At 38.3% G+C, this 22260-nt stretch overlaps 1 protein-coding gene and 1 non-coding gene across 2 annotated transcripts in view; one reads left to right on the forward strand and one right to left on the reverse strand.

Annotated features, from left to right (window-relative positions):
* Positions 1–22260, reverse strand: part of COL25A1 (collagen type XXV alpha 1 chain) — a 554610-nt gene that overhangs the window by 219832 nt on the left and 312518 nt on the right. The window lies entirely within an intron of this gene.
* LOC126029309 (small nucleolar RNA SNORA66) lies at positions 12448–12580 on the forward strand. Its single transcript, XR_007502930.1, has one exon. It is a non-coding gene; the product is annotated as a small nucleolar RNA SNORA66 (small nucleolar RNA).

Consider the following 22260-nt stretch of genomic DNA (forward strand, 5'->3'; position numbering starts at 1 on the left):
TTTTTACAAGTACAACAATTTTAACCAATGGGAGCATAAACACATTTTGATGGCAGGAAGGATAAAGAGGAACCTGGCAGGATGGGGGGAGGGGAAGCAAATTCTTAAACAAATAGCTAATTGATATTTACGCAAATACAATTATTTGTTTAGCCTATTTTCCATTTAGATCTATCTTTTGTGCAAGCAATAAGGATCATAATTTAAACTTTACAAAAACATATCTGTAACTACATGCTTGAGAGCAGTTACAAAAACAGGTTCCATGGAAAGGTTAAGGCATCTGGTTAAGCCAGATTCTTTGTGCTGAGCTAAATTTATTTGCAGAGTTTTCTGTTGGTTCGGGGCTATGCAAACTTTTGTGGCTTGAATCAGGCAGGCGGTGGAAAATTCATTCAGAGTTCCTTTGATATGTGGGGTGCTCGATCTCCCACATCTCCCCCTGTTTAGTATACAATATGGAAGGGACAGACGTGCCTCGGAGGACTGGCCACACTGGGTGAAGAGGTGTGGGGCTTTCAGTCACCGCATCTGCTACCCTTGATTCAGTCGTTTCCAAAGCTTGACAAGGCGCGAGCACATTAAGGTAATTAACATTTCCAAATACATCTTAATATTAAAATTTGTTATCAGTTTTTTTACCTTGAAAGAATTATTACCTGCTTTTCAGTTAAACTTAACTTTTCTCCTTAGTAACTGATTTTCAAGTCCTTTCATTGTAACAGTAAAACCAATGACTGATGTCTTGGTATTAATCTTAGGGGCAAAAGCAGGGTTTAGTAATTTTTTATTATATTGTAATGCTTAAATGTGTCCATGACATCACACTCTTTATCATCTATTTTCACCTATGTAAGACAATTGTATGCAATTTAAAAACAGCTTGAAGGAAAAGGTATTAGAATTCTGTTTAAGACAGAATTTTATTGTGCAGGGAGGCTTTCACCCTGCACATTTGTCATAGTGCCTTAACATAGGCTTCAGTCATTCAGGCATTAGCTGTTTACCCTCAAACCTTAGATTCCACCTTTGGAAGTAGCATGATTTTCTGCACCAGCACCAGGAAGCGAACTTCTACTGAGGAAGGTCCTTATGCTGCCTGGCACCAACTTGATTCAGAGTGGGTGATGACTTAGAAACAGCAACAACTTGCTTTTAGAGTGGGTTTTCCTGCCTTACCACCTAATGATGAGATGAAACCAGAAGACACTCCATGACACCCTGACTCTAACATAGGATCTATGCAAAAACCAAGAGCTCTAATTACTAAATCCTGATTGCGACAAACATGATTGAGGAGAACTTTTCCTGGGACCGAAAAGAAAGACTTTGGGGTAAGACAACTTAGTATGCCCAGAGACTGTAGTTAGTCTTATGACAGAATGACTCATGGGTAGAGACACCCTGTTTTTTGGACCAAAGGCTTTTTTTCTTTCTATTTTACCCAATTTTTGCTGCCCCTGTGCAAAACAAAACAAAACAAAAACAAAACAAACAAACAAAAAAAAACTGCCATCCCTTTTTTATACTTTTAGATAGGGGCGCCAACCTTTTTCACAGAACCTTCGTACATCAATCACTTTGTTTTACCTCATATTTCTGTATTTTTCTATAAAATTAGCAAGGGGGCCAGAGCCATGGCGCAAGTGGTGGGGCATTTACCTTGCACAAGCTAACCAAAGACGGGCCACAGTTTTATTCCCCAGCATCCCATATGGTCTGGTCTCACAACCCAGGAGCGATTTCTGAGTGCATAGCCAGGAGTAACCCCTGAGTGTGGCCCAAAAAGGAAAAAAAAAAAGGAATAAAAAGAAAGGATGGGATGGAGGCCAAGTGGTCTCAGGTACATTTGTGGAGATTAAAAAAAAAAGGCAGAATCAAATATCCAAACCAAAGTCAAAAATAAGACCAAGAGATCCAAACTATAGCTATCTAAACTTAAAATGGGCTCGTTATACTGGGAGATCAAGGGCCAAAGGGTGGTGGCATAGGATGTACTCTGGGGACATTGGTGGAGGGATGTTGACACTTGTGGTTGGATAGACCCTGATTTATTTTATGTCTGAAATACACGTATAAAAGAATTTTGGAAATGGTTTCAATAAAACAAAAATTAAAAAAAAATCTGCTTCCAATGTTCAGGCCTGGCATTCTGGGAGTTAAAGCTCGCAGTTTCAAGGTGTGAGGATCCTCTGCAAGTGAGGGGGCACTCTCAGCTACCACAACATGTGTCTGCCAGTCCACTGATCCTTGTATGCATGTGGTCCTCTGACCTTCTGGGGGGTGGGTGTCAACCAGCACAGAAATGCCAACATAGCTCTCTCTCGGGTAAGGATTTTTCTAAAACTGTGCAATGAACACAATTACCACATGGGCTCACTCTCTGGTCCTCTCTCTCTTTCTCTCTTTCCTTCCTCTTGAAGCTTCTGCTCTTCTTGAAAATTTGAACTGATGTCAACTAAAAAATTCAGACACTCATCTTTTATAGATCCATCTTTCAGAGCATATTCTGGCTCTTCTCTGTGTTCTGTAAAAACTAAAATGGAGGATCCTCTAAATGGGAAAGAATGTCTAATTTTCTCAAACACATATCTAGCATCATCACCACAGAGATTATTTTTCTTGATTGTTATTTTTCTACAAATATTAGACTTTTCTTGTCTAACTTTAAAATGGAGCATTTCTGCTAGTACACTGAAAGAGCTGATTTTAGCATGTGTGTTTACGTTTACATCCATATTTCATTGAGCAATTGATATTAGTGGTGATCAGAAAAAATAGTTAATGATGGCAGAATTTGAAAACTGACTTTCCACACACATTGAAAGCTAGGATACCAGGGAATTCAAATTGCCCTGAGTGTGATACAAATTTTAGGTACATATTTTATGTCCAACACACACACAAAGAGGAAAGAAAGTGGATATGCAGGAAAATAATGTGTACAAGACAAATTGGTCATTCTTCCAATAATATACATGGCACTATGGAAGTCTTAAAAATCTTCCAGCACATTCTAGGTCTGCTTCCCCAACTGCTCTCACTGAGAGCTACCTAGCAGACACCAAATCTACTTCTAAGAAAGGTGTCTGCTGGATTCTCCCATAGGACCATCCTCAGAAAACCATGAGGCCAGATGGGGCAGAGGAGAGATCAGGAAGTGGCCTACACTTCAGTACTATTGCTTGGTGGGAGACAGAACATAGAAGAGAAGGTCAAGGAAAAAAAAGAAGAATGTCTCAAATCGTGAAGACTTCCTCATGGATAAATTGCCCGACGAAATATCCACATATTTCCTCTAGTTGTATCTGAGTAGTTCACTGAGAAATCAAGCATTTTCATTCATGAAAGGATATTTTTGTCTACTCTATTCTGATGTATAAGTAGTAAGCATCATGGGAATCCATTATATAAAAGTTCATTTTTTCAGCTTTCTAGAAGTACTCTGAATGAGTGGTGATACCTCATGATTAAGGGTCACAAAAGTGACACGATTGAAATTTTTTTTAAAATGGAATTCTCAACAAGAAACATACCTCTTTTTTTCATATGCTCCAGCAATTTGCCAATATGCTTCTATAAATAAAAACCTGAATCTACTATGTTCGAAGGCCAGGCCAAGGTAAATAGCTAAATCACAGTAGCACTGAAGTTGGGGACAGATGTGGAAAGTCATGTTCTGAGGGGCTGATTTACTGTACGTCAACAGCTCCACACTACACCCTCAGGGTAGCTAGAGTAGCCATAGGAAGAAAAAAAAAAAAACAGCGGGAGGACGGAAGTTAAAAATATTTCAAAAATCAGTAATCAGAACAGTGTGGGAAAGCAATCAGCCAGTAGCCCTTGCCTGACAGGAAAGTTTTCAAAGCCAGTTGAAAGCTTTGTGGGGCAAATTGACCACAATGGAACATGATATGTGAAGTGACATATCACTGGAACATGTACTGTTACTCCAGGCAATTAAAGAACAATATTAACCACTCTTGGTTAGGCTGTTATCACAATTATCGCTGCCAGAAAATGTTCCCTGCTTCTCTCAAAATTGACAAAGTCATTTGGATTCTTGACTGAGGCAATTAGTTTCACTCCATGATAGTTTTTGTATGGATGATAAATCTTCAACATCCCTTTTCGGAAAGGACAAAATGCTGTTTTTCCATTAACACACTCACAGAGAGGCCCCTCCAAATCATATTCTGAAAGCACAGTCAAACTTTGAAATACTGATTAGAATAACAGGTCCACAAGATCTCAACTGTAGTACATTCTAAATGAAAACACCATCATCTACAAACATTTGAAGGACTCTTAGGATGGTCCAAGTAACTATAAAAGGAACCACCACTGCTTCATGCAAATAAGACAGATATCACTTTAGGAATGTATCACTAGGGAACTCCCACTGTCAACCCTAAGTGTGCTCAAGCATCAGTCATTTCATTCTCTCAATGGAAAAACAAAACAAAACAAAACTTCAAAATCGCCATTTCCTGGCTTTGTACTTTGGAATCTTGATTGTCTGAAGAGGTACTTTGAAGATGTGAACATAATAGCTTGTCTTGAAAATTCTCAATTCTACACCCTCAATTCTATTTTTTTAATATCTTTATTTAAACACCTTGATTACAAGGCCAATTGTAATTGGGTTTCAGTCATGTGAAGAACACCCCCACCCTGCCAGTGCAACATTTCCACCACCAATGCCCCGAATCTCCCTTCTTCCCACCCCACCCCCGCCTGTGCTCTAGACAGGCTTTCTACTTCCCTCATTCATTCACATTGTTATGATAGTTCTCAATGTAGTAGAGAACTAACTGCACTCGCCACTCTGTGGAGAGCTTCATGTTGTGAGCTGGACCTTCCAGACTTCCTCCTCTCTTTTGTCTCTGAGAATGATTGCAAGAATGTCTTTTATTTTTCTTAAAACCCATAGATGAGTGAGACTATTCTGTGTCTATCTCTCTCCCTCTGACTTATTTCACTCAGCATAATAGATTCCATGTACATCCATGGATAGGAAAATTTCATGACTTCATCTCTCCTGACGGCTGCATAATATTCCATTGTGTATATGCACCAGAGTTTCTTTAGCCATTCGTCTGTTGAAGGGTATCTTGGTTGTTTCCAGGGTCTGGCTATTGTAAATAGTGATGCAATGAATATAGGTGTGAGGAAGGGATTTTTGTGTTTTGTATTTTTGTGTTCCTAAGGTATATCCCTACGCGTGGTGTAGCTGGATCATATGGGAGCTCAATTTCCAGTTTTTAAAGGAATCTCCATATCGCTTTCCATAAAGGTTGGACTAGACAGCATTCCCATCAGCAGTAGAAATACATACCCTGCTCATGATTGTCAGAATTAACATTACTAAAATGGCAATACTCCCCAAAGCATTGTACAGGTTTAATGTGATCTCTGTAAAGATACCCATGACATTCTTCAAAGAAGTGAATCAAACACTTCAGAAATTCATTTGGAACAATAAACATCCTCGAATAGCAAAAGCAATTCTTGGGAAAAGGAATATGGGAGGCATTACCTTCCCCAACTTTAAACTGTATTACACATCAATAGTTATCAAAACAGCTTGGTATTGGAATAAAGACAGACTCTCAGATCAGTGGAATAGGCTTGAGTACTCAGAGAATGTTCCCCAGACATACAAGCACCTAATTTTTGATAAAGGAGCAAGAAATCCTCAATGGAGCAGGGAAAGGCTCTTCAACAAGTGGTGTTGACACTACTATTTAGCCACTTGCAAAAAAGGAAACTTATACCCCCAGTTGACATCATGTATGAAGGTAAAATCCAAATGGATTAAAGACCTTGATATCACAATTGATACCATAGGTATATAGAACAACACGTAGGTGATATCACTCTGTGATATTGTGACGAAAGGCATCTTCAAGGAGGAAACTGCATTCTCCAAACAAGAGGAAGCAGAGATAAACAGATGGGAATATTTTAAGCTGAGAAGCTTCTGCACCTCAAAGGAAACAGTGTCCAGGATACAAGAGCCCCCCACTGATTGGGAGAAACTATTCACCCAATACCCATCAGATAAGGTGCTAATATCCAAAATATACAAGGCACTGATGGAACTTTACAAGAAAAAACATCTAATCCCATCAAAAAATGGGGAGAAGAAATCGACAGATACTTTGATAAAAAACAAAATACAAGCGGCCAAAAGGCACATGAAAAAATGTCCCACATCACTAATCAGCAGGGAGATGCAAATCAAAACAATGAGGTACCATCTCACACTACAGAGATTGGCGCACATCACAACGAATGAGAACAAGCAGTACTGATGGGGTTGTGGAGACAAAGGAACTCTCATCCACTGCTGGTGGGAACGCTGTCTAGTCTCTGAGCTTCTTACAGGAAGGCAGTTCCCAGGCAGCGCCCAGGTACCCCTCAGAGGAGGAGGAGGTGGAGGGTTGCACTCACCCTGGTTCCCGATGGGTCCAAACAATTTAGACTCGGAGCTTCTTACAGGGACACAGTTCCCAGGCAGGAGCCCCTCAATTCTATTTTATCTCGGGTGCAAATCTTTCATTAGTGGGCCTTGCAGGGGGTGGGGGACAGTAGAACAACATCAGAGACTCTCTGAAGGGAAACAGGATGTATCAGTGACAAGAGGCTGTGAGGACCAAAAGGAGTTTTCTTCCAGAAACATCTCTGGGGACCTCAGCCTTGAGAGTGATGGCTAGGCCCAAAGTCAGTGCAGGTAAGTAGCCTCTCTCGTAGCTCCAGGAAGCAGAATCCTTACCCACCTTACTGTGAAAATATTACATCAAATTCTCCATATCCCAGTTCCCACATAATAGGGTGCTTAAGAATGGCTGAGAGAATATTTTAACTGTATTATATATGTCTAAAAATTATGTATGGAATTTTTAAAGGGCCTTTAAAAGACGATTGTGCTTATAGCATAGGATCACATTCTCAAAATGTGGCTTCTCCGTGGTATGCCAGAAAGTCTTATTGTTTATTTTCATTGTGAATTAAACATACAGAAAATAACTTGCTAAGAGCCAATCTCCCCACAGAGCATCTTTCTGCTCAGATAAAAGAGATGGGACTAAGGCTCGGCCGACAGAGGAGGGCAGACACAAGTGCCACCCAAACCCAAGGAGGGGACTTTCTCCTGATGAGAACCCCATGCCATGCTTGATTAAGCCTCTATGTTCAAATAACATGAGAACAGTCTATCAAATTCTTCTATAAGTTTGAAAATGCTATACAAATAGAGTGGGGCAATTGAATGGAGGTTACATTCAAGACCAACAACTCACTCAACTAATTCAAGTTGAGACAAAAACTACCTATTATTAAAATTAAAAAACAATATGCTAATTACACACTCCAGAAAAAAGGCAGCCAAAATTAAAGCATTATAGATTATGTACATTAATTTAAAATTATTTTGCAGCAATAGCACCTCCTAAAGCTCTTTATTAGAAGTTTCTATTTTCAAAGAGTCTTACACGCTTGCCTGGAATAAACATTATTCGTAATTTATATTGCCTGTTGTATTATCCCACAAGGTAGTCATTAAGAATTCTTACCTTGGCCATAGTCATATTATATTACTTAGATAAGGGTATTTCAAATTAGGGTTTTCTTTTGAAAGACATTTAATCCCCGGCGGTTTGAATTCTGGGAAGGAAAAGTCTTCTTTTACACTAGAGGAAAAGAAATTGCTATAATCTTGAGCCTGGTGGGCATTTCTTTTATAAAATATGAGAAATAGAAAGAGAGCTCAAGAGTAAATATGGAAATGGTTTTATTGTATTTATTATAAAGAAAATTAAAGTTGAGTCAAAACCTGAAAGATTTCTTTCCTGATTATTTTCATAAATATGAAGCATAATTGTATTTAAAGATTTATTCTTTTCTTTTGCTAAGGCTATTTAAATGCTTCATTTTAGATATCTAATACGTTTATGTGCTTATTTTTATCTGCAAATTGCAGCCACAAAATGTAAGTGAAAATCCAGGGTCATAAATGAAATTTATTACCAAAAAGTCCAGGGTCATATTTATAAGTCATATGCATAGTAAGTCATAGAAAAATATTCAGAATATATTTGTAAATCATTAAATTATATTAAGTTGGTTACTTTTCAGGACTTAGGAAAAATTACATAGCAATTTAATGCTCCAAAGCACCCAAAAATAAAATCATTTTCATATTAGTTATCATTTTAATGTATTTCACACATTAGTTCTTTTATCCACTAAGAACAATAAATGAGCATCTATAAAGTATATTTATTCATTTGTATTCAGAACATCTATCAACTAGAAAGTTAAAATAAAATCAATTGAACAATTCTACATGATTCAATCATTTTCTCTTCTTAGGTCTATTCGAGCTGCTTGTCCAAGTTAACACTGGCTGTAAACTTCAGTGTTACTGGATGAATAAAGACATTCTGTACTCATCCTCCGCTTCTACTTTTTTTTTTTTTTTTTTTTTTTTTTTGGTTTTTGGGCCACACCCTGTGACGCTCAGGGGTTACTCCTGGCTATGCACTCAGAAGTTGCTCCTGGCTTCTTGGGGGACCATATGGGACGCCGGGGGATCGAACCGCGGTCTGTCCTAGGCTAGCACAGGCAAGGCAGGCACCTTACCTCCAGCGCCACCGCCCGGCCCCGCCGCTTCTACTTTTAATTTATTTTATTTTTTTTTTTTATTTTCAGCCACACCAGAAGTGCCCAGGGTTTACTCCTGGCTCTACGTAGAATCAGGAATCAATATTGGTGGTACTCGGAGACCATATGGGGTACCAGGTATTGAGTCCTGGGTGGCCACATGCAAATACTATCTCTACTTTACTCACTTCTGTAAAGATTTATTATTGTTAAAATTTTTTTTTATTTAGGGGCCAGAGTGGTGGCGCAAGCAGTAAGGTCCTGGGGACACTAGGCTAGGATGGAGCATGGTTCGATCCCCAGGCGTCCCATATGGTCCCCCAAGCCAGAGCGTTATTGGGTGTGGCTGAAAAACCAAAAAAGATGATTTCAACTATGTGATTTACAAAGTTATTCATAGTTGGGTTTTAGACAAACAGTATTTCAGCACCAATCCCACCACAAGTGTCCATTTCCCTCAACAGTGTTCCCAGAGTCCATCCCATGCCACCACCAGCCTTTCTGGTTTTTTTGTTTGTTTGTTTGTTTGTTTTTGGTGGAGGATTTTGGGCCACACCCTGTGACACTCAGGGATTATTCCTGGCTATGCACTCAGAAATCACTCCTGGCCCAGGGGGGACCATATGGGACTCTGGGGATGGAATCTAGGTCCGTCCTGGGTCATCCACATGCAAAGCAAATGCCTTACCACTGTGTTACTGTTCCAGCTCCACCTCCCCCGCCCCATTTTAAGTTTGATTGTTAAAGTTTGGGTCTCATGATTTCATTGTTGTTGACTCTGGCTTAGATATTTAGTTCTGTAATGCATCTTGGCTCCTTGGCCACTGTCCTTTCATATGTGTCTTTTTCCTTCTCCACTCAATTTCTTTCCTTCTCCTTACCATACTGTTGGGTCTAGAGTGTTCTCAACAAGCCCCATTTAAAACCATTGCATTTCTTCATGTAGGTATTCTAAATGTCACATATAAATGATAGTCATACAGGTTCACAAGTCTTCCCCACAGTAGTTTTAAAACATTTTAATTTCTAAAAGCAAACCTGTTTCTTTATACCTCTTATGATTAAAGATTATGGCAACAAAAGAAAAAAAAATTTTCCACGAGTTTCGACCCTGACCACAACCAGGTATGAACCCCAAACCTAAAAATACATAAAAAGTTCATTAAAATTACAAACTATAAAGAATCTTACTTATGTATTAATTTAAAACATTAAAATTTATTGATTTCAATATTTTATTGATGTTAATATTTTTTCAAAAATTAATATTAAATGTATAAACTAATAAACACATTCTTCTATATAAATGTATATAGATATGCATTTAAATATAAATGATTTGCCTCCTACCTTGAAAATATGTCACGCGGACCCAACTTAGACCTCGGGTGATTAGACACCATCCGTCCAGCCTTGAACCCTGGATCCCAGACATAGAAACGACACAGTTCTTCACAACAGCGACAGGAAACAACTCCCATCTGGGACAACCCTAATACTGCTGGGTCACCAACAAGTGCCAGCTCTAATATGATATCCTGAAAACGAGGAAATGGGAACAACTTGACCTAAGAGCAGGTTATCCTACCTTACCAGCTAACGATAAGACAAAATCAGAAGACTTGTCACCTTTGGTAGGTCCAAAAGCCAAGATCGTGATTTACAGATCACTGCTAGAACCATGACCAGACTGTATATATCTTGGGACCAATAAAAAAGCCCTAGTCTAGGGTTTGAACTATGACCTGCACAACAATCATGATCCCCAGTTCCAAAGGTCTGGCAGAGACAATTGCAACGGAATGGGGCTTCTGGAAACACAATAAAAGACGCTATACTAGGTGCCATCCTAGGATCAGTGCAAAGACCAAGACCACCAACCACAAAAGATGGATTAAAATGCCACTGAGGGAACAGAATTTCTAGAACCACAAAGAAAGACTTCACCATAAGTCCCAGTCCTGGACCTGTGCAGATACTGAGATCTCTAGATACAGAGGTCTGATTTTATCACCCAGGATGAAGCAGAAGTCTTCCAAATACCACGAAAGCACCACCGGGAGAGTAAATGAACCTGAGCAGAGTCTATAGTTAATCCCTTGACAATATACTCCAAAGTTGGAGAAACCCCATATCTCTTAGGCCAGGTGAATTCCTTTTCGAATGACCCCAATATTTACTGTGCCAGGGCAGGAGGGGAAAAAAAGCAAAAGGCACAAAACATTTTTTATTTTTTATATATTATTTTTTATCATTTATTATTTATTTTATACATTTATTATTATTTTTTTTAATTTTTATTTACCTATCTACTTTTTGTTGATTTCTTTGTTTTGGTGTGGTTATTGAAGTTGTTCTCCCCATTTATACTTATTTTTTTTCTCTTCTTTTCTTTTTTATGTGCTCTGCCATGTTTCTTATCTCAAGACCATGGTTTTTTTTGTGGTGCTTATCATTATTGTTGGAGTCTTCACTGGATATTTGACACTTCTTTTTGTACTGTTGGGGTGTTTCGCCTTCTTTTTCTCCTTCGTCTCTCAAACCGATGATGAGAGCCTCTAGAAGAATTCCGCCCATTTTCGGTGCATTAGACTTTTACCCCAGTTTATTACTTTTCTCTTCTTCAAACAAAACCACATAACTTGAACTATCTATCCCAGTTAGAGGGGGAAATAAGGGAGGCACCAAGACCAAACAGGTGCAAGACTACTAAGTAGTGAGCTGGGTACAGAGGGGACCATATATTCTAGCAGCCCTGGGGGTGAGGGAGGAGGATATGGGAGGAAGGATGAAAACGGAGGTGTAGGGAGGACAAATCGGTGATGGGAATCCCCCCTGATTTTATGTAAATATGTATCTAAAATATTATTCTCAACAATATGTAAGCCACTATGATCAAAATAAAAATTATATTTAAAAATATGTAAATGATTTGCATATAAATGTAGTCCCCTTATATTTTCTTACAAAATAATACTGGAACTAGTATTATTCCAGTTATAGATTACTCATATAGGTTCATATAACTTTGACAAGTTATAAGCAAATTTGAGCAGTCTCAAGTTGAGAAAATTACACATTTTCTCAGATATATAATTTCCATAAATTAATTGTTATCTTTGTAAATACAAGTGAAGTGATTAAAAGGCATAAGTAAGGAGAGGGGAGAGCAAGAGAATGTATGTAAAAAGTGAATGTCTCTGGGAAGGAGAATCATGGGTAATTATTGTGACCTCGAAATTTCTACAATTTTCAAACATTGACTAGCATCATCTCTTGATTATAAAAACATATTACATGATACCTAATTTGCTGCAGAATGATTTTAGAGAGAACCTTGATTCACCTGCTAAACTTTTACATACAAGAGTCATTTGTTCAAAGCTCTAGGTCAGTAATTTTGAATTTCACTTTCCAATTTTCTCCCAACTCTGGGTGTTTATAATTACTGAGAAGAATGTAACAAATTTCTTAACATTAGTCTTCAAAATTCAAAAGTTTGGTTCTAAAATTCACTTTGGATGCATGTTCCACATCTCATCAAAAGACTGTTAGGAATCGAGAAAGAGCGGGAGAGTTCTAGAATCCAGAGTTCAGGAAAAGGACCTGACTCTGGTTCCCTGTGGACCAGGGGGCTCTGCTGGGTAGAGTTTGGTGTCAACATTGCTGTATTATGAAGTAAAATACTTGGGTTGTTGTATTAAATTATACGAGTTCACGGGACCATACAGTGACATTCTGCTATAAATAGGGCTATAAATGTGTATCAGAAATATCTTAGGGCAAACTCGATCACTAACTCTGCATGATGTTGCAGATGTGAGGGGTACCAGATTCGCTAAAGTAATTGTAGTGATAGAAATGGATTAACTTCAGATCCTACTGAGGTTGTCTATTCTATCCTAGGACAGGAAAAAAAAAGAAACATCTTAAACATACTTGGCCAACATTTTCACTAACCGCACGAAATCAAGAAGGACTACCAAATGTAAATAAATGATGAGTTTTGCAAATATAGGTAACATCAGATACAATAAACATATGGAACACATGTGAGAAAAAGCACCTGCTTAACTTCCATAATTTTTTTAAACTACTGCAGGCCTTTTAAAGAATGTGAAAGCAATTGGGACCACCCTGTCAAATTTTTTTTATCACATTGTATATAAGGAATACTTTGATTTTCCCAGTGTTTATTCATATCTTTAAGAGCGTGCCATTTTGACTGTACCAGATAAATACCAAAATGCAAATTTATAAACATCTCTCAGCCTGATTAAATTTATAAGAGAGTCTGATCCCAATCTCCTAAATATTGTGCCCCAAATGACAGACTGTTTGCAACCTCTATCTTTCTTAGACTTTCTACAGAGATAAATCTGGGACTGTCACCTCAGTGAGTTTATAATGTATGAGTCATATATTGCTTAGGCTCCCTTATGACCCTTAAAAATAAAAACATTTAAAAATTGGGGAGATATAGCTCTTCCAACTGACAATTGAAGAAGCACTTTGAGGGTTGAAAGGTTCAGGGCTGCATTAAAACGTCCATGTCCTAACTCTATAAACACCCACTGCTTTTCAAATGGAATTTTTATAATAACCTTGAGTGCAGAGCCAGGAATGAGCTTTGAACATGACCAATGTGGCCCAAACAAATAAAAATTCTGCATGCATGCACGTGTACACACACACACACACACACACACACACACACACACACACACATGCATACTTTTGGTTTCATTTAAGGTTTCTCTCATGGATCCAGCACACCAAATTCAGAATCTCTGGCTAGAGAAATGTAACCACTTCAGGGACAGGAAAAGAAGAGGGGCCCTAAAAGGAAGGCGAGGAGGGAAAGAATTACAAATTAACTCCACAGCTGAAAAGTCAAGATTGGAGAGAAATTCTGAGATCATTGAAATGATTGTCCAAAGTCCATTGCATTTAACCAGCAGGAAACCAGACTCTCCTGGAATTGACTGGGCAGTGAGGTGAGGAAATTAAGAGCCGAGTAAGCTCCACGTGAAGTGCCTGCCAGTTGAGTTGTTCTGTATTGACTCACACACTGACGGGAAACTTTCAGCTGAGAGAAAAGAAATGGCTTTCCAAGCAAAACTCCTATGTAATAACAAATGTCAGTCAGTGGTGCCATAGCATATCACAGAGGGGAAGGAGTTTACCTTGCATGAGGTTGATCCGATATTTGTCGCCGGCATCACAGAGCTCCCCCCCCCCCCAAATCAGGAATGATTCATGAGCTCAGAGCCAGGAGTGACCCCTGAGCATGCTGGGTGTGGGCCAAAAACAAAAACCAAAAAGAAAGTTGTGCCAGAGAACTATGAATATGAATAGAATGGGGTACACCTGGATGTACAGGGGCAGAAATGGTGCCCCAAACTCTCGTGGTCAAGAGAATGGAAAGCCTTGGGTTTGACATGGTGGATGATGGCTGGAAGAATCAGGTTGATCATTTATCTAGTCAATAAATACTGAGTAAGCACTTTTATGGTGCCTAGCATTCTTCAGGCACCAGGAACACAGCCATTGAATAAGAGAAAGGAAGTAACCAGCTATCACTATTGTTGAGGAGATAGACTTTCGCAGAGAGTTGATAAATGATGTGACCAGAAGGTGATAATAGCCAAAAAGAACAAAAATTATGATGGCAAAAGAACTCTGTAGAGAGGAAAGAGAGAGTGGAATGCCCAATGAAATGGAAGGGGGGTGGCAGAGAAGGCTGGAGGGAGTAAAGTCTTACAGGGAGTGAGTAGTATGTAGAAAGTAATGATGACAACTCGGTTTTAACAAGCTAAGAGTAAAATGCCCTGTAAGGAGGGAGGCTTTTCACAGGGAAACAGCATGAGCAGAATTCATTTTGTAAAGACTCCCATTCTTTGCTGGCAGGAAGATGGAAGAAGGGTGGAAATGGTGAGAAGCTGGAAGCTTTCTTCACCACACAAGTGGAAAAACAGTGACAGGAAGAGTCCAGTGCCTTGTGGTAGAGAAGGAAAGAAGTATATGGATTTTGCAAATACAGTGAAGGAATTGGTGCTGGATTTACAGATGAAGTGACTGTGATGGGGAAATATAATGGAGTAAAAAATTTCTCCAAGATTTGACAGGAGAAACTGAGAGAAGGGGCCTGTCAGGCACAGCTGGAGAGGCAGGAGGGTGCAGCGGGGAGAAACAGAAGGGATCCAGGTCTAGATAGGTGAAGTATGTGGTATTGAGGATTGTCCCTGTGGAGATGTTGAGTAGGAAGCTGGAGATTCAAGCTCAGAGTTCAGAGACATCCAGGCTGCACATATAAATGTTGGACCCTATGACAGATATATAGATAAGGCTTAGAAACTTGAGATTACATGAGATTTTCTTATTAATGGACATAATTAGGAAGAAAAAAAAAGAGTCAATAGCTGGGCCTTCCAAAATTTAGATGCCAGGAAGAATGTGAAAAAAAATGCCACACATTTCATAGAAAAATATCTAAGTTTGAACCCAACTCATGACCTAACATCATCTATTAGACAGCTTAGTAAAATTTCAATCAGTGGCTTAATAACCCATTGTAGGCTATAACAAATTTTCACGAGCTTTCTTTTAGTGAAGTTGGGTGTATTTTTTGGGTGGTGATAAACCTATTAACATATAGTTGTAACAAGCTATATTAAGTTTTTCATATCTGCCAAGGGGAAAGAGTTGGAAACAGGAAACAATGGTGGAGGCGATATCACACTAGTAATGAGATTGGTACTGGAACTTTAAATGCCAGAAACAACTGGATGATAACTAACTTTGTAAACTTTCAAACTTTGTTTGAATTAAGTTATAAGTTTGAAAGTTTTTTAAATATATGTATATATATATATATATATATATATCATTTTTATCCCAGAGGCAGGCAGCAGATTGGGCAAGAGGGAAACTGGAGTCTTTAGTGACAGGAAATATGTACTGATGAAGAGTGTTGGACACTGTATGTATGAAATTAAATCATGAATAAATTTGTAACTATAAAAAATTAAACTGTATTATGAACAACTTTATAACCATAGTGCTTAAAGTAATTAAAAATAATTTTTCTATGAACTTTTTATTCAAAGCAACCTACTAAAACCAAAGGACTTATTGGAGGCCTGAGTGCTAGAGAAATTAGGAAAATATTAGACTTGACCTCTCCAAAGGAAACTCACTCACTGCCACCCACAAACCACTCAAAGTTGTTAAATAATACTTTAAAATATCCATACTACACTGGGATTCCTGCTCCCAAGAACATGAAAGCTCTGGTGAGAAATATTCAAGTTGTGAAATCAAGTTCATGTACTCTTTTCTGAAGATGCATAGAGAATGTTAGGTTTGGAGGTGAGATACCCCGCCCCTCGCAATTGATAGTGTGATATTATCTTAAAACTCATCCTGATTAAATTTCATTTCTTCCCCAGTAGACATGATCTCAATGGAGAAGGAAATGGAACTGAGCATTATCAGAACCACAGACCAAAGTACTTATTGCCGAGACCCAGCAGGCTTTTGTGGAATGATTCTCAATCACTGCTGAGGGATGAAAGAGAGTGTTCCCTGGGCTGTGGGCACAGCAGGCTGGGATCCTACTGGGGAGAGAATAAAACACGAGCCCTCACGCATGAGTGGCTCTAAGGGCTGCCTGGAGCAGAGCTGCCCGGACATCCTTGAAATTGTACAAATGAAAGGAAGTGGGCCAAGGCAGACAGACATTTGTATTAACAACTGGTATGTGTGTGAAAGGAGGCTCCCTACCGGTCCTGCCTGTGGAAACCTCTAGAAAGACTGTCTGCTAAAGCCTTTTTTTCTTCAGACCATTTGACAAACTGCAAATCTCCTGCATTCATTTTTTTTTATTCCCTAGTGAGAAAGAGAGTTAAGAGAAAAGTTTGAGTCCAAGTCTCAGACAGACAGACAGACAGACAGACACACACACACACACACACACACACACACACACACAGATACCTTCATAGCCTTTATAAGTGGAGAGATGCCAGGCAAGGATGCAGAGTTATGAAGCATTATCCTTGAGCTATGATGTGCTACATCCCTTTATTCCTGAGTGCCTCATGAACAGATGACCAAGGTCTTTCAGTGCCCTAATGCCCTTTTTTTTGTGAGTATTCAAACATACTCCTTTAAAAGGTACAGATAGCTTTGAAAAGACCTTCAAAGGTACAGGCAGCTAGGGCCTTTTCAAACCTGGTGCCCTCCTAGGTCTCAGGGTCAGAGTTTACACAGGGGATGATGTTGCAACAGAGCCCTGTCCTTGAGCGATGCAGCACTTGCTTTCTTCACTAAGGAAGTCCAGGGAGCTGGTTCTCCCATTAGGCAGAGGGAGGATTTTTTTTTTACACATGCCAGGGGGCAGGGGGAGCTCTTTTGGATTCTGCTCATGATTGTGTATCTGTTCCCTCAGGACCCATCTACAGAGCTTTGGAATTTGGTACCTGATGTCTAGTCCTATTTCCGTTGCAGGGAAAATAGCTGTGGGCAGTTGGAATCAGGAAGGGAATGTCCAACAGTTCAACCAAACTCTGATTCCAATTTCCACATTTTTTGAAGGAAATAATAAATTTGAAACCTCTCTGCTTTGTGATCCTAGAGAAAAGAGTTTTAACTTATTTGAGAATTCTGCAGGTTTCTAACTACTTTCAACATCTCCCATTTACAAGGAGAGCACAGTTGAATTATTTTTTTTTCAACAAGAGAGATCCATATTAAACTTATTTAACAATACTATAGAACTGTTTCTTTTTCACTTTTTTAGTAAAAACAAAACAAAACAAACAAACCTAATTTGCTTTTATAGTCATATCTTTGACAACAAGCATATATATCATTCCATTGTATTTCATTCATTACAAATTTCTTTTTTTTTTATCTGCACAACTGTTTACCTCGTGTAAAGTTAGATTTGAATCTAAGATAGAATCAGCCCTCCCATCAAATGTGGCCAGTAAAGCCTGCAGCATTTTCCCCAGAATGCTTCCACATCTCACCACAGGCTCTGATTCCTCTGCCATCATTTGCATACTTCAGGTGTGTGTGTGTGTGTGCAGAGAGAGGGAACCTCCATTCCCTCCCATCAATCCTCTCTTACCAAATTGAGTGGACACAAGAGCATCACATGAAACATTTAAATTTATGTCATATATTTCCAGGCAGATTAGGTTTATCACTTCCTTCTCCCAGAAAATATACAGGTCAAAACGCAGTTGAACAACCAATGAATTAGTTGCAATATTTTATCATACTTATATAACCTTGATTAGGAAAATAACCTCTAAAGCAGATATAATTCTAGTCAATTTTTTAATCAGTTCAATAGAACACTTTCTTTTTTTACCATTTTTTATAATTTTTAATATCTTTATTTAAACAACCTTGATTAAAAATATGATTGAAGTTGGGTTTCAGTCATATAAAGAACACCCACCTTCACCAGTGCAACATTCCCATCACCAGTGTCCCAAATCTTCCTTCTCCCCACCCAACCCCCGCCTGTATTTGAGACAGGCTTTCTACTTCCCTCATTCATTTACATTGCTATGATAATTGTCAGTGTAGTTATTTCTCTAACTGCACTCACCGCTCTTTGTGGTGAGCTTCATATTGTGAGCTGGACGCTCCAGCCCTCCTCTCTTTTGTCTCTGAGAATTATTGCAAACATGTCTTTTATTTTCCTTAAAACTCATAAGATCACTTTCTTAAACACCCTGAAACTTGCATTTCAACCCACCAAATGCACAGAACAATGGGGAAAGTAAGAAAGAGACCTGCAGTTGGGCATATAGAAAAAAATCTTGGCAAATTTCCAAGTCTACCAAAACACCTGAGCATCATAGATGAAGGCCTATGCCATATTTATATCAGACCAAATTTCATTCAACCTCAAGAATTCAATTTTCTAGACAAAGATGGACACTACTCATAGATCAGGAGACAATAGACCAAGAAGTACTAACTCTGATCAACATTCATGCACCAAATGTAGAGTCAGCAAAATATGTGAGGCTTTTACTCACAAACCCTAGAGAAACATAAACAGAAACATGATAGTAGGGGAGATTTCACATGCCACTATTGCCACAGACAGATCTATTAGGCAGAACACTAACAAAGACATAAGAGCCCTACATGAGAAACTAGAAGAACTAGGACTAATGAATCTAAACAGGGCCTTTTAATTTTCAAAAAGCTGAATATACATTCTTCTCAAGTGCACATGTTACCTCCTCTAGGAAGAACCACATGCATGCTGATATTAGTTTAATTTACAGAAAGTCACAAATATAAGAATTATACCAAGTACTTTATCATACAATTACAAAGCTCAAGATTGTTTTAAAAATAAGATGTGGAGAAAATCTAACACCTGGAGACTAAACAACATGCTGCTCAACAACAGCATAAAAGAGGATATGAAGAAAAAAATTAAAAAGTTATTTTAGGGGCCGGAGAGACAGCATGGAGGTAAGGCATATGCCTTGCATGCAGAAGGTTGGTGGTTCGAATTCTGGCACCCCATATGGTCCCCCGAGCCTGCCAGGAGCAATTTCTGAGCAAAGAGCCATGACTAAGTAACTCCTGAGCGCTGCCAGGTGTGACCCAAAAACCAAATAAATGAAAAAAAGTTATTTTAGAAAATGATAATGGAGAAACAAATTGGTAAAATCTCTGGGACACAGCAAAAGCAGTAATTAGGGTGAAACTCATAGCAATACAGACCTACATTAGGAAAGAAGAAAATGACAAAATCAACAACCTAATGGGACACCTTAAGTAAATGAAAAAGCAATAGCAATTTTCTGCAACATGGATAAAATTGAAAGATATTATGTTAAATAAAGTAAACCAGAAGAAGAATAAATACTGATAACACTTATATGTGGTATTTAGACTAACTGCTTGGAGAAATGCAATGTTCTATATAAGAATTGTCTCAAACACTGTTGGCCCCAGAAAAGAAACTGAATCATCTTCTTCTACCTCATATCTCTATATCCTCCTACAAATTGAGAAAAGAAAAAAAGGTGGATGGGACCCAGAGGCCAAGCGGTCTCAGGAGCATTGAGTGGAAATAAAAAATGTCAGATCCCAAAACACCCAAACCAAAGTTAAAGACAATTGAATCAAGAGACCCAAACAATAACAAGCTCCACACAAAATGGACTTGTTATACTAGCTGTCCAGGGAGTTAAGGGTGGAGGTACTGGATCATGCTGAAACTATGGTGGAGGGAGGTTAACATTAGTGGTGGGAATGATCCTAACTCACTGTCACTATGTACCTGAAATACAACTGTGGAAGACTTGTAATTCACAATGGTTTCAATAAAAAATTTTTAAAATGCAGCAAGATAATGTTTGTTTAAATTTGATTAGCAAGAAGTTTCAGAAATCTCTACCTCATCTGTGAAATCTCCAACAGTTTATATTCTGTTTTATGTTTTAAACAGAATGACAGCAATGGATACAGCTGTTTGATTGAGTAGATTTTCAAATAACTACACTTTATAAATGTCTATAATAATATTCCAATGCTTTTATACACAGGAGCAGAATGCATTTGGAAGCCATGTACTCCCATTACAGTGCTCACTATAAGAACGTTTTAGTGGGGGCCGGGCGGTGGCGCTGGAGGTAAGGTGCCTGCCTTGCCTGCGCTAGCCTAGGACGGACCGCGGTTCGATCCCCCGGTGCCCCATATGGTCCCCCAAGAAGCCAGGAGCAACTTCTGAGCGCATAGCCAGGAGTAACCCCTGAGCGTCACAGGGTGTGGCCCAAAAACCAAAAAAAAAAAAAAAAAAAAAAAAAAAAAAAAAAAAAAAAAAGAACGTTTTAGTGTCTTAATTTTAATATATCTATAATAACTTTTTAATCTTTTTATTCATAGATGACTAGGAAACAGCAATAACTTGCTTTCAGGTCAGGTTTTTTTGGCTTTGCCACCTAACGGTGAGATCAAACCAGGAGATGCTTTGTGTCACCCTGACTTCTCAGAGAATCTGTGCAAAAACCAAGATCTCTAATTACAGAAACCTAACTGCAACAACTTTGACTGAGGAGAACTTTTCCTGGAACCATGAAGAAGGACTTTGGAGTTAGACAACTTAGAAGGCCTGTAGCCTGTAGCTGGTTTTATGACAAGATATTTCGTTGGTAGGGACATCTGTTTTTAGGCCAAAGTTTTTTTCTATTTTCCCAACTTTTGTGGCACATATGTAAAAAAAAAATATCTTTTAGATAGGGGCTCCTGTTTTTTTCATAGAACCTTGGGACATGAATTAATTTGTTTTACCTCATATTTCTGTATTTTTCTATATGAATTAATAACACGAGGCAAGAAATGATGGGGACCAAGGGCCAAGTGGTCTGAGGTGCATTGGTGAAGATGAAAAAGGACAGAACTAAATATCCAAGCCAAAATCAACAACAATAAAAGCAAGAGACCAAAACTATAACAATCTAAACTTAAAATGGGCCGGTTATACTGGCAAGCCAGGGGGCAAAATGTGGTGGTATAGGATGCACTCTGCAAACATTGGTGAAGGGAAGTCGACCCTGGTTTAGGGATTGACTCTGATTGACCCTAATATGTCTGAAACTATGAAGGACTTTGTAAATCACAGTTGTTGCAATAAAATAAAATTAAAAAATTAAATATACAAAATAGAATAAATTAAATCAAAGTGTTAAACTAATGCCAAATTAGTCTCATCTGTTAAATGACTTCAATAGAAATTGGCTTTTTAAAAAAATATTTGAGGTGCTGTGACTTACAATGAAATATTAAAATTTTAAGGTTTTATCCAAATGACTAATGGATAAAATTACTTCTAAATATAAATAAGGGTTCCTATATGGGGTTTTCTATTTCTCAGAAATACAAGTGTTTCTGAAAATGTTAAAACCTGTTTCCTTAGCAGTGATTTGTCTTAATAAATGAAAAGTTTTATGCACAGAGAAGAATTTCTGTGAGTCTGTCCTGTTGTCACTTAAGAAATACATTTGATGTGGTAAGCACTGTGGTGAAGAGAAATGCCATAAACTGTGAAAAATGCCATTTCTGGAAAATTAGTTGGGTATATCTTAGCAGGAGATGAATTTTTATAACAGATGTGATATGACTTTGATAAATTGAACTTTTAAAAGATGGCAACTTTAAAAGTATATCCCCCTAGAAATGAATTCATCTTGATAGAACAGATTATATACGATTATTCATATGTCTACTTTCATCACTGCCGAATAATTCTGTCAGTTTCAGTGTTTGTTCAAAATTCCCATTTTGGAGTTCTACTTTTAGTTCATTTATTTATAAGATGAAAGGGAAAAATCTAACTTAATCTCTGAAGTTCCCATTTATTACAATGATACAATTGATATATTTTGGAACTTTCCATGGTTGGAAAATAATATCTTAGGCAAAGATGCTTCCTATAAAAATAATATTTCAGGGTCCAAAAGCGTGAGAACTGGCCCACAGAACTGCACTTAACATGGAGGAGAAGATAGTGGCTTGAAGGGCAAAACCCCAAAACAAGGGTGGAGGGAA

Source organism: Suncus etruscus, chromosome 14 (genome assembly GCF_024139225.1).
Source record: "Suncus etruscus isolate mSunEtr1 chromosome 14, mSunEtr1.pri.cur, whole genome shotgun sequence".
Classification (NCBI taxonomy): Eukaryota; Metazoa; Chordata; class Mammalia; order Eulipotyphla; family Soricidae; genus Suncus; species Suncus etruscus.